General features: G+C 42.7%; 1 non-coding gene across 1 annotated transcript; it reads left to right on the top strand.

Moving 5' to 3' along the window:
- Nucleotides 1-965: 965 nt before the first annotated feature.
- Nucleotides 966-1,072, top strand: LOC112617353. Its single transcript, XR_003117895.1, has one exon. It is a non-coding gene; the product is annotated as a U6 spliceosomal RNA (small nuclear RNA).
- The last annotated feature ends 12,263 nt before the right edge of the window (nt 1,073-13,335 follow it).

The raw sequence follows: 13,335 nt of genomic DNA, 5'->3' as shown, positions 1-13,335 counted from the left end.
TACTCTGATGAGGAGAAAATCTTTTTCATTTCATATTGCCTTTGGAATCTGGTGTTTATATTACATTTATAACATAGTCAACTTGGACTATTTACATTTCAAGTGCTCAGTGGCTATTCGTGTCAAGTAGCTGCCATTTTAGACACTATAAGTGAAAAGGCACCTTAATATTGTTTGTTGAGGGAAGGTTGTGAAAATACTTATCAAGTTGGCTGGGCATGGCTGTGCGTGCCTATTGTCCCAGATGCACAGGAGGCTGAGGTGGGAGGATTGCTTGAGCATAAGGGTTTGAGGCTGCAGTGAGCTGTGACCACCCCACTGCATTTCAGCCTGGGAAACAGAGTGACACCCTGTCTTAAAAAAAGAAAATACTTAACCCACTTCTGTGCCCACTGCTTAAAACTTTTCTCATGGGGATTAATACCTTGCAATTCCAGTTTTGTACACGTATCAGTGGCCTGCAGTTTCCCCCAGGCACCTCTTTACGTGACACCAGGGAAGCTCCAAAGCAGGCAAGTCAAGGTGCTGTCAGATTACACTTGCTTAAAGTCTGGCTATCACAGCAAAAACTAGAGTAAAACTGGGCAGAGGAGAAATGAGATAGGTTACAACATATAACTAGAAAGTCAGGAAGTTAAAATTAAAACAATGAAGAGATACCATTTTTTATCCTATCAAGTTGACCAAGATTAAAAAGCGATAACCCATTTAGGAGAAATTGAACAGGAGCCCTGGAAATGAATGCAAAGGAGTCCAGTATCACTGGGTAGATAGGATCGACAGGGTGAGGCTATTGATTAGATGTGGGAAGTAAGGGAAAGGCAGGCATTCCACCTGCCTCCAGCCTGAGTCACTGAAAGGATTCTTTTGCCATAAGTTTAGTTAGGCAGAGAATACAGGAAAGAGAGCTGGTTTTTCAGAAGCAAGAACGGATTGGTAATGTTGAGTTAAAAATTTATATTTGGGTGCTCACTTCAGCAGTGCATGTACTGAAGTTGGAACGATACAGAGAAAATTGGCATGGCCCCAGCACAAGAATGACACACAAATGTGTGAAGAAAAATAAAGTTGTATTTGGAACTTGTTAGTGAGATACAGGTTGTGAGTCACTGCAAATAAACAGCAGCTGAAACCTTCTCCAGAAGAGCAATGAGGTTTTAAAAGGACTTAGGGGAACTTCATCAAATGCCAATTTTAGAGGGTCCGCTGAAGATTGGGGGCTAGTTGTAGGAGGAAAATGAGGACACCAGAGTGTCATAGATTGGGGAGATACTTTCAAAGGAGTGAGTTTAACTCAGCTGAATGCTGCAGAAAGGTGGAGTGGTAAGAATGCCACAAAGAGGTCATTCAACTTATTTAATAGAAAATTATTTGAGACTTTTGAGGGAGAAATGTCTATAAAGTAAAATGAGCAAAAAAGACGTAACACAGGGTTGGAATAAATAATACCAGCTCATATTGAAGGAATCACAAAGTGATCTTTGTGTTAATGAAGAGAAAGAAAAATGACTGTGGTAGGAGGTAAAACTGATGAGATGGACTTTGAAATCTGGAATTGTGAATATGTTTTTCTTAGAAATTTAATAAGAATTAAAACTAATTCTTCTTAATTTTTTTTTTTTTTTTTTTTTTTTTTGCAGTTGCAAGATTTAATAGAGTGGAAACAGAGCTCTCATACAAAGGTAGGGGACCCAAAGAGGGTAGCCATTGCCGGCTCGAATGCTTGGGTTTATATTCCTATCATTGTCCCTCCTGCTGTTCTCTCAGGCAATAGATGATTGGCTATTTCTTTACCTCCTGTTTTTGCCTCATTTGCATTTTAGTGAGCTCTCTTTACTATCTGATTGGTTGGGTGTGAGCTAAGTTGCAAGCCCCATGTTTAAAGGTGGAAGCGGTCACCTTCTCAGGTAGGCTTAGGGATTCTTAGCCAGCCTAGGAAATCCAGCTGGTCCTGTCTCTCAGTCCCCCCTCTCAACAGGAAAACCCAAGTGCTCTTAGGGAGGTTGGCCGATGACCGCTCTAACTGCTTCCTGCTGAACTGGGGTGTAGTAGGGGTTGTGCAGTTGAGATTTCTTTGGGAGGGGTACCTTTGATGTCATTAACATCGAAGCATGGACTAGTAGGCCGGTCCAGGGTCCATGGTAGATTTTAGTCATGGACTGACTCTGGGGCTTCATTTGAAGAACATTTGTAGCTTTACAGCTTCGATTCTGGAAGAGACAAACTTAACAAGGAGGTTAAAGATACAGGGTCCAAAGAGGAGTAACAATATTATAGTTGCTAGAGGTCCTAAGAAGGGGAGAATTCAGGGCATCTATTGGCTGAGGAGGCCCCAGGGTCCAGTGTTTTGAAGCTCCTCTGCTCTACATTGTATTCGATCTTGAATTTCTTTAAATTTCTTGGTGATGATTCTGGATTGATTGATGTAATAATAGCATTCTTCCCCTAAAAATAAACAGGTTCCCCGTCTTTCGGTGGTTACCAAGTCTAAAGCTCTTTGATTTTGAAGGACTACTGCTGCTAGGGGGTTAAGTTGAAATTGCAAGGTGACTAGGGAGTCGGCGACCCATTCCATGTCACCATTTAGTTCTTGAGATAGTTTGTAGAACTGAGTAGAGGTTGTGATACCGCCAATGCCACTACCTAGTCCACCTAGCACTCCTGCTCTGATAACAAAAGGAGGAATGGGTACTCTTTTGTTGCGGGTCTTAGGTACAACATGATTGTATAAATCCTGTTCAGTGTAGATGGCCATAGGGGGCACTAAGAATGAGAGGAAGCACATAGATTCTGAAGAGCCATTCAAACAACGATAATCTGAGGTACCACGGACAAAAAATATTCCTGAGGGTAGGCAGACTATTCGTGTGGGAGGAGTTACCCACCTGATTGCATTGGGAGTTGGTTGTGTCTGTAGTATTGCTAAATTTTACATGGGTGAAGTTTGAGGTATGAGTTATTTCCAGATTGGAGACAAGAAGTCCTACTAAAATGGAAGTGGTGTTTATATCTGTGCTGAAGTTGTTCCATTGTTGAGGTACAGCAATTGAAATGTATGGCCTGAAGTGCAGGGGGAGGCACATCCAACAGTTAGTAGGGTTTTGGGCCGAGACTTCATGGAGCCCAGTGAGGGTTACTAGGCAAGTATGGGTACGGAGGGTTTCATGTAGTTTTGAGAGATCTAGTCCTTTGTAGGGGCTCGGGGTGCTATTTACCCGGGTCAGTTGGGAGATTACTTCCTTTATGTGTTTTTCTCTTGCCTGATCTTGTACTCCACCCCCATCAGACATACCGGTATGGGTGAAGTAAGTCCAACAGAGAGTGGCTCCAAGTCCTCCAGGACAACTAGGATTAATCATTTTCTCTGTCCAATAATGAGTATTCGCATGCATGCAAAGAGTGGCAGAGTTATAGCAGTTGTGGGGCATATGGGTGTGGGCAGTGAAGGTGGGTTTTCCCTTAGATAAGCTGCTGTATAATGGGGCATCAATATTTATGGGAAGCTGCATTCTCCATAGAAACTCTTGGTGAGGGGAGCTACTGGTCGTACAACGGCACGGAGGGGGTGCAGTGAGAGTGGAAGAGGGTAAGAGAACAGTGAGGAGAAAAATACGATAAGGGAGGATCATGGGGATTTATGATTTTAGTTACTTTCCTCCCGGTTGTCGCTTGAAGAGCAGGCGCAGATCCTCTAGAAGTTCACAGGAATAGCTAGCGTTGTCTCCTGGATTTTCGGGTTCCTTTGGCAGTATCCAGGGTTTAACTCGAGTGTGATGTATCCAAGACTCCACTCCAGCCACTTTAACCGCAGTTGGGGTAGATAAAATGACTGGGTAGGGTCCTTCCCAGGGTGTGTCTAGGGATGCGGAATTAGAGGGAAGGGACTTGACTAATACTATGTCACCAGGGTGGAATAGTTCCTTTCCCTCTTCTCGGGGACAGGCTCCTTGTAATGTTTTAGGAACTTGTTGATATTTGGCTAAGGAGGTGAGGTCTGCAACTAAGTTGGCCATCTCTTGGTCAAACATAAGGTTAGGAAGGGCAGTCCATACAGCATTTCGTATGGGTTAAGTCCTGCTTTTTGGGGAGAGTTTCTGATTCTTAGTAAGGTTATAGGCAACAGAGCAGGCCATGAGAGGTGGGTTTCCTGGGTTAGCTTTTTTAGATGTCGTTTGAGTGTTTCGTTCATTTTCTTGACCTTTCGTGAGGACTGTGGCCTCCAGGCACAGCGTAAGTGATATTGTATACCTAACACCTGGGATACTCCCTAAGTTACTGTAGCCTTGAAAGCAGGGCCATTGTCACTCTGTAAACCTCAGGGAAGTCTGAATCTGGGAATTATTTCATGAACTAATGCCTTTATTACCTCTTGGGACTTTTCTGTCCTACAGGGGAAGGCCGCTGCCCAGCCAGTGAAAGTATCTACCCAGACTAGTAGATACTGAAATCCCTGAGATTTGGGCATGTGGGTAAAATCTAGTTGCCAGTCTTCTCCTGTGTAATGGCCTGTTCTTTGTTCTCCTGAAGGAACTTGGTGATAAGGCAGGGGAGTATGTCTTTGGCACACTTCACAGGCCCTGACTATCTGCTTGATAGTTTTGAAAAGGCCTGATCCAGTAAATAATAATTTGGCCATCTGATGGGTGCTATCAATGCCTAAGAGAAAGGTTTGGTGAAGGGTTTTAAGTAATTTCCATTGGTTAGCTGCAGGCAAAAGTATTTTTCCTTCTTCGGTGGCTAGCCATCCTGAGGGGAGGAAACTATGTCCTCGTGAAGTTCCCCATTCTATTTCTTTTTCTGAGTACTGGGGCTTGGTTTCCCGGAGGGGATTACCCCATACTACGGGTCCTTCTATAAGCATTTCTAATGGAGGGTCCCGCCTTGTGGCTCTTTTGGCTTCAATATCCACTTGGCGGTTCCCTTTCATTTCCCTTTCCTTTCTGATGACCCCAGCAGTGTAAGACTGCCACCTCTTTAGGTTTCTGTACAGCCAATAATAATCTCCTAATGGCTTCTTGAGGTTTGATAGGTGTTCCCTCGGAAGTTAGGAATTCCTTTTCTCTCCATATTGCTGTGTGCACATGGAGGACGAGGTAAGCATACTTGGAGTCTGTTTATATATTTACCCTTTTTCCTTCTCCTAATTCTAGTGCCCGAGTGAAGGCTATTAGTTCTGCCAGCTGAGCACTAGTTCCTGGAGTGCGGGGATTACTTTCAAGTATTCCATTGTCACTGAACACAGCACACCCTGCTTTTTGAAGTCCTTTTTCTACAAAGGAGCTTCCATCAGTGTACAAGTTGAGTTCGGGATCAGTCAAGGGAACCTCTAAAAGGTCCCCTCGAGTGGCGTAGGTTTGAGCAATTACTTGTTGACAGTTATGTTCTATCTTTTCTTCCTTGTCTGGAAGAAATGTGGCTGGGTTAAGAGCTGCACAAGTGCTCAGTCATAGCACTGGTCCTTCAAATTATAGAGCCTGATATTTAAGTAAACGGTTGTCTGACCGCCGCAAGTTTCCTTTAGCAGTGAGTATGCTGTTCACATCATGAGATGTTCACACAGTAAGATCTCTTCCCTGTATTATTTTAACTGCTTCAGATGCTAAGACTGCTTCTGCCACCACTACCCATAAACAATGAAGCCAACCCTTTGCCACTGCATCAATTTTCCTACTCAGGTATGCCACAGGTTGCAAACTCGTCCCTTGGACCTGTGTAAGGACTCCTAGAGCCATTCCTGTTTTTTCTGTGACATATAAAGAAAAGTCTTGCCCCATTGGCAAGCTTAACACTGGGGCTTGGGTTAGAGCCTTCTTTAGGGCCTGGAAAGCTGCTTCTGCTTCAGGTGTCCATCTTACTAAATGGGTATTGGCTTTCTGAGTTTCCTTAATTAGTGGATATAATGGCCTGGCCATTTCACTGTGCCTGGGAATCCATATTCGGCAGAAACCTGTTATGCCAAGGAACCCTCTTAGTTGCTTTAGGGTATGGGGATAAGGATAAGCCAGTATAGGCTGGATACGTTCTTCACTGAGGGCCCTGGTGCCTTTGGATAATTTTAGCCCTAAGTATTTAACCTGCTGTGAGCAGAGCTGAGCCTTTGGTTTGGAAACCTTGTAGCCACAGGTAGCGAGGAAATTTAAGAGCTCTTGGGTAGCTTGATGGCACAAGGTTTCTGAACGGGTGGCTAAAAGTAAATCATCCACGTGCCAATGGACAGGAGTGTCCAGGTATGAGAATTGGCTCAAGTCTTGGACTAATGCCTGGCTAAATAGATGGGGGCTATCCCTGAACCCCTGGGGTAAAACAGTCCAGGTGAGCTGAGACGTTGAGTTCAAAGGATCTTCAAAGGCAAGCAAGAATTGAGAGTCAGGATGTATAGGGATGCAGAAAAAGGCATCATTAAGGTCCAGGACTGTAAACCACTCTGCTTTCTTTGGTATTTGGGAAAGCAGAGTATAAGGGTTAGGTACAGCGGGGTATAGGGGGACAACGGCCTCATTGATAATCCTGAGATCCTGCAATAACCTCCACTGTCCATTGGGTTTCTGTAATCCTAAAACTGGAATATTGCAGGGGCTATTGTGTGGTTTTACTAGGCCTTGGACTTTTAAGTCCTTAATCTTTTGGAGTCCTTGTTGGGCCTCAGTCTAAGGGGGTACTGCCTTTGGTAGGGAAAGGAGGCGGAATCCTTCAGTTTAACTTGAACAGGATGGGCATTCTTTGCTCATCCATATTGTCCTTCTGTTGCCCAGACTTCAGGATTAATTCCTTCCTCAAGTAGGGGACAACAAATGGGTGTTCCTTCTCCTGTGTCAGGGTGTATAATGGTCCCTGCTTTTGCTAGAATGTCTCTCCCTAACAAGCGAGTGGGACTTTCAGGCATAATTAGAAAAGCATGTGAAAGGAGTAAAGCTCCCCAGTCACAGCTTTGTGACTGGGAGAAGTATCTAGTGACTGGCTGTCCTAGGAACCCTCGGATAGTGATGGATCTGGAGGACAGTTGTCTGGGACAGGAGAGTAAGACTGAGAAGGCCGAGCCAGTGTCCAGGAGACAGTTAACCTCCTGGCCTTCAATGGTCAAGCATACCCGGGGCTCTGTGAGGGTGATGTCATGGACGGGCACTTGTCCCGGGCACCCTCAGTCCTGCTGCTGGATCATCTGGTTACTGGCTTCTGACTCAGAGGACCTTCATCCCCTGGGGCAGTGGGCCTTCCAGTGATTCCCTTGACATAAGGGGCATGGATGAGGGGGCGGCTTACTTCTACTTGGACAATCTTTTTAAAAGTGTCCTTGTAGACTGCACTGGAAGCAAGCCCTATTAGGCATTCGATTTGCCTAGCTTTTCCCTTTTCCAGAGCCCCCAAAGTCCACTTGCCTGAGGGCCATGACTAAAGCGGTGGCCTTTTTTTCCCCCCATTTGTCTCATTCTGCCTGTTCCTCCTGATCTCTATTATAAAAAACCAAGGTTGCCAAGTTCAATAGAGTTTCTAAGTCTTGTTTGGGGCCTAAGACAGACTTTTGAAGTTTTTTTCTAATGTCTGCAGCTGACTGAGTGATAAACTTATCCTTTAAGATTAGTTGGCCTTCAATAGAATCAGGTGACAGGGAGGTATTCTTCCTCAATGTCTCAGTCTCTCCAGAAAGGCAGTAGGATTTTCTTCCCTTCCCTGTGTTATAGTGGACATCACTGAATAATTCATAGACTTCTTCCTAGTTTGCCTTAGTCCTTCTAGCATGCAAGTTAGCAAATGTCTGCGGCACCATTCTCCATGTTCTGATTCTGTGTCCCAGTGAGGGTCTACACTGGGAACTGCCTGCTATGGGGAATCATTCTCTTTCCTCTGTTGTCATCCTGTCATTGACCTGACTGACATACCAGAGATCGCCAAACTCTCGGGCTGCAGTTACAGCAGCACTTCTCTCATTTGGGGTTAGTGTCTGATTTAGCAGTAACATTATATCTCTCCATGTCAGATCAAAGGATTGTCCTAACCCTTGCAAAACATCAGTGTAGCCATCAGGGTTATCTAAGCATTTACCTGGGTCTATTTTAATTTGCTTTAAGTCTGAGAGAGAAAAAGGTACATGCACTCTGGCTGGGCTGAATTCTCCTCCTCCCACTGCTTGGAGGGGGCATAATCGGGGAATACTGGCACTCTCTGGTTCATTGTTTTCCCCTTTGTCTATCTCCTTTTTGACCATTTGGGTTGAAGGGGGTCCTTATTAGTTGGAGAAGGAGTCAGGGGGACACTGGGGTAGGGAGGTAGACTCTGAAGGCTTCCTGTAGGGCATAAATCACACTTTTTACATAATTGCGAGTTGTCTCTTAATGAAAAGAAAGTTTGTACATATGGCAATTCACTCCATTTGCCTTCTTTTCTACAGAAGAGGTCTAGCCGTAAGATGGTGTTATAATTTATACTTCCCTCAGGCGGTCAGTTTCTCCCTCTTGAAGAGGATATCATGGCCAGGTGGTACTGCAGAAGAATATAAGTCATATCTTTCTTAGCGTCTGAGGGTCAAATTGGTCCCAGTTCTCCAGAATACATCTTAGGGGTGTTTTTGCCTTGGGGGGAATGTTTCCCATCGCTTTTGGAGGTCCTTTCATGGTCACCAAAATGTTACCAGGGGGTCCTTGCTCCCAGAGCTCCCAAGACAGTGGCAGGCCACTTCCAAGATGATGGCAGGCCACTTCCAAGATGATGGCAGGCCACTTCCAAGATGGTGGCAGGCCACTTCCAAGATGATGGCAGGCCACTTCCAAGACGGTGGCAAGCCTCGTGTTCTCTGACCTGGGATTCTTGGCCTCATGGATTCCAAGGAATGGAATCTGGGGCCATGCAGTGAGTGTTATAGCTCTATTAGAAGCTGTGGGTCATGGAAGAGAACCGTGGAACCCAGTGACTAGTGTTCAGCTCGATTAGGATGAACCCGGGCACTTAGCCATGCAGGAACAATGACAGGCCTCTAGCCTGATCAGGAGCGGCAATGGGCGCCTTGCTGGATTAGGAGCACAGCAGACACCCTGCCAGATCTGGAGGGATGGAAGTCGGGGGGATGTCTGTGATGCGGCAAACAGCAGTGGTGGACAGCGAGCAAAAGCTTAGCTTGAGCCATAACAAACACGTAACAGAAGAGAGTGCAGTTGCAAGATTTAATAGAGTGGAAACAGAGCTCCCATACAAAGGGAGGGGACCAAAAGAGGGTATTTTTATTTTAATTAAAAAATTCTTTTAAAATTAAAAAAATTTAACTTAAATTTTAAATTTAAAAATATTAAAATTAATTAATATTAATAATTACAATTTCATATAACTAAAAATTTAGCCAGGTGCAGTAATCCTAGGACTTAGGAAGGCCAAGGTGAGAGGATCACTTGAGCCCAGGAGTTTGAGACCAGCCTGGGCAACATAGTGAGACTCCTATCTCTACAAAAAAAAAAAAAATAAAAAAAAAATAACCAGATGTGGTGGTAGGCACCTGTAATCCCAGCTACTTGAGAGGCTGAGGTGTGGAAATTGCTTGAACCCTGGAGGTAGAGGTTGCAGTGAGCAAAGACCATGCCATTGCACTCCAGCCTGGGCAACAAGAGTGAAACTATGTCTCAAAGAAAAACCCCCAACAACAACAACAAAAACACATGGGGCTACATCAAACTGAAAAGCAAAGAAAACGCAGCAAAGAAAACAACTAAATGAAAAGATAATCTACAGAATGAGAGAAAATATTTGCAAACCATTAATCTGGCTAACATCCAAAATATATTCATACAAAAGAAATTCATACAACTCAATAGCAACAAAAACAAAACAAAAACCCAAATAATCTGATTAAAAGACGGGCAAAGGACCTAAAAGACATTTTTCCAAGGAAAACATACTAATGGACAACTTATGAAAAGGCGCTCAACATCACTAATCATCAGGAAAATGCAAATCAAAACCACAATGAGATATTGCCTCGCACCTGTTTAGGATAGCTATTATCAAAAAGGTGAGAGACAACAAGTGTTGATGAGGCTGTGGAGAAAAGGAAACCTTTGTATACTGTTGATGGGAATGTAAATTGATATAGCCATTAGGCAAAAAACTATAGAGAGTTCTGAAAAAATTAAAAATAGAGGCAAGGCATGGTGGCTTATTCCTCAAATCTGAGCACTTTGAAAGGCTGAGGCATCAGGATCACTTAAGCCCAGGAGTTTGAGGCTGCAGCGAGCTGTGATTGTGCCACTGTAGTCCAACCTGGGTGAAAGAGTGAGACCTCATCCCTAAAAAACAGACAAAAAGGAAATAAAATCAGTATCTCGAAGTGATATCTGCACCTGCTTGTTCATTTCATTGTTCATATCACAATCAATGTGGAAACAATCTAAGTGTTAATTGACAGCTAAATGGATAAAGAAAATCACACACACACACATACACTGTGAAATATTAGTCAGGCTTGAAAAAGGAGGAAATTCTGCCATTTTTGACAACATGGATGAACTTGGAGGACATTATGTTAAGCGAAACGAGCCAGACTCACACAAATATTGTATGATCTCATTTATATGTGGAGTCTAAAAGTCAATCTAATTGAAGACGAGAGTAGAGCAGTGACTACCAGCTGCTGTGGAGTGGTGAAAATGGGAGATGTTGGTCAAAGGTTACAAACTTTCATTTATAACATGAGTAAATTTTGGGGATCTACTGTATAGCATGATAACTATAGATAATAATAACCATATTGTTTACTTAAAATTTGCCAAGAGAGCAAGCCTTAAGTGTTCTTATCTCTCTCACACACACACACACACACAGAGTACATATATATGGTGATGGATGTGTTAATTAATTTGATTTTGGTAATTATTACACAAAGTATATGTATATCAAATCAACTGTTGAACATGTTAAATAGATATAATTTTTATTTGTCAATTGTACTTCAATAAAGCTGAAAAAAAAAAAGAAATATAACATGACTCACAAACGTGAGCCACATAGTGATTCTAAGTGCTCTAATGGTCACATGAAAGAAGTAAAAAAAGTAAAATTAATTTTAATAATATATTTTATTTACTAGTATATTAAAATCATTGCCATTTAAATATGTATTCAATATAAAATTATTAATGAGATCGTTTGCTTTTTTAAAAATATTTAGTCTTGGAATAGGTACGTATTTTATACTTGCAACACATGTCAATTTGGACAGGCCACACACTTCAAGTGCTCAGCATGTACCATATATGACAGTGTATCTTTAGGTCACTGTTGTCAATAGAAAAACAAAATATGTGAAAATCTTTATTATAAGAATTGAATTCATGATTTTCCTCAAATGAATTCATGATTTTCCTCACTGTTGTCAATAGAAAAACAAAATATGTGAAAATCTTTATTATAAGAATTGAATTCATGATTTTCCTCAAATGAAGGCAAATAAATAAAATTTTATGAAATAAGTATACTATAAAATGATTTATATGGTGTATGTATCCTTATTTTATTATTCAACCACACATCAATGGAATACTCAGATATACACACATGTGTGAATATATTTTGTTTTTGATGTTTTTCAGGCACATGAAAAGCATAGCTTTACATTTTTTTACTTAGTCACTGTAAAGTTATATTTATCAAGGTAGGCGCCTAAAACATTTTATTTTATTTATTTATTTTTCAACTAACTCGTTTATTTTGTTTTATTGGAGGGTGTTGATTGGGTATTTTGTTTTGCTTTGCTTTGTTTTAGAGTCGGGGTTTCGCTCTGTCATCTTGGCTGGAGTGCAGTGGAACAAACATAGCTTACTGTAGCCTTGAACTTCTGAGCCCAAGGGATCCTCCTGCGTTAGCTTCTGGAGTAGGGGGGACTAGAGGCACATGCCACCCCACCTGGCTAACATTTTATTTAAGAGTTTACTAGGTCAGGTGCAGTGACTCATGTCTGTAATCCCAGCACTTGGGAGGCTGAGATGGGAGGATTCTTTGAGGCCAGGAGTTCGAGACCAGCCTGGTCAACATAGTGAGACCTCATCTCTAAGAAAAAAAAAGTTTGCTAACTTGATTTCCAACAATTAAATATTTGGGCATATAGTAGGCATTCATCTATAACCTTGCCACAGGACCTGCAAAAGCTGGACTTGGGCCTGGCTTGGAACTCTGCTTTCAAATGTATGTGGCATGACTCATTCCCTCACTCCTTTGAGAATGAGCTCAAATTTCTTTTTGTCAGTGAGAACCGAAACTGTATACACTCACATAGCTTACTGTGTATGTTTACAGGCCTTTGTTATTCTAGATTTCATTAACATAGCTTTACTATTCTAGGAAACTCTTGCTGAAGAAGATAAAAGTTGTGAATGATATTATCATTCATTTCAGCAATGTCCTAAAAGGCCATCAACTCTTCATGAAAAGCATCAATTTGTTCCTCCAGTCTTGGGAGCCGTATCAAAACTACAGTTGAAACCCCAAGACTGCTTGAACCCAAGACTCTTTGAAAACCTTGTCTTTACATCTTCACTTTGCTGTCACCACAAATCTTAAACTATTAAGTCATAATCCTTACAGAGTCTTAATTAAGCACTGCTTTGGATAAGATCTGCCTTAAACTGACTCAGAGTCCCAATAAATAGCCCAACTTCGTTCTCCCTCCTCTGAGATGCTCTAAGATTCTGTGGAGGGAGTACTCCCTTACCAAGATCAGTATAAGCTCAGTGTCCTGCGCGTCTGTGTGAGGACCACCAAACAGGCTTTGTGTGAGCAACAAAACTTTTTAATCACCTTAAAGGAGGAGACCACCCCTCATATTGTCTTATGCCCAGTTTCTGCCTCCAAAGAAAGAAGAAGTAAAAACTAAAAGGCAGAAGTGAAATCCACAGGCAGACAGCCCGGCGCCGCACCCTGGGCCTGGTAGTTAAGCATTGACCTCTGACCTAATTGGTTCTGTTATCTATAGATTACAGACATTGTACAGAAATGCACTGTGAAAATTCCTATCTTGTTTTGTTCCGATCTAATTACCGGTGCATGCAGCCCCCAGTCACATACCCCCTGCTTGCTCAATCAGTCACGACCCTATCACATGCACCCCCTTAGAGCTGTGAGCCCTTAAAAGGGACAGGAATTGCTCACTCGGGGAGCTCGACTCTTGAGACAGAAATCTTGCTGATCCTCCCGGCCGAATAAACCCCTTCCTTCTTTAACTCCGTGTCGGAGGAGTTTTGTCTGCTGCTCGTCCTGCTACATTTCTTGGTTCCCTGACCGGGAAGCGAGGTGAATGGTGGATGGTGGAGGCAACTCCTTAGGCGGCTTAAGCCTGCCCTGTGGAACATCCCTGCTGGG

Source organism: Theropithecus gelada, unplaced genomic scaffold, assembly GCF_003255815.1.
Source record: "Theropithecus gelada isolate Dixy unplaced genomic scaffold, Tgel_1.0 HiC_scaffold_16080, whole genome shotgun sequence".
NCBI lineage: Eukaryota > Metazoa > Chordata > Mammalia > Primates > Cercopithecidae > Theropithecus > Theropithecus gelada.
The sequence above is the reverse complement of the archived record's forward strand: the minus strand, read 5'-3'. Positions and strand labels throughout refer to the sequence as shown.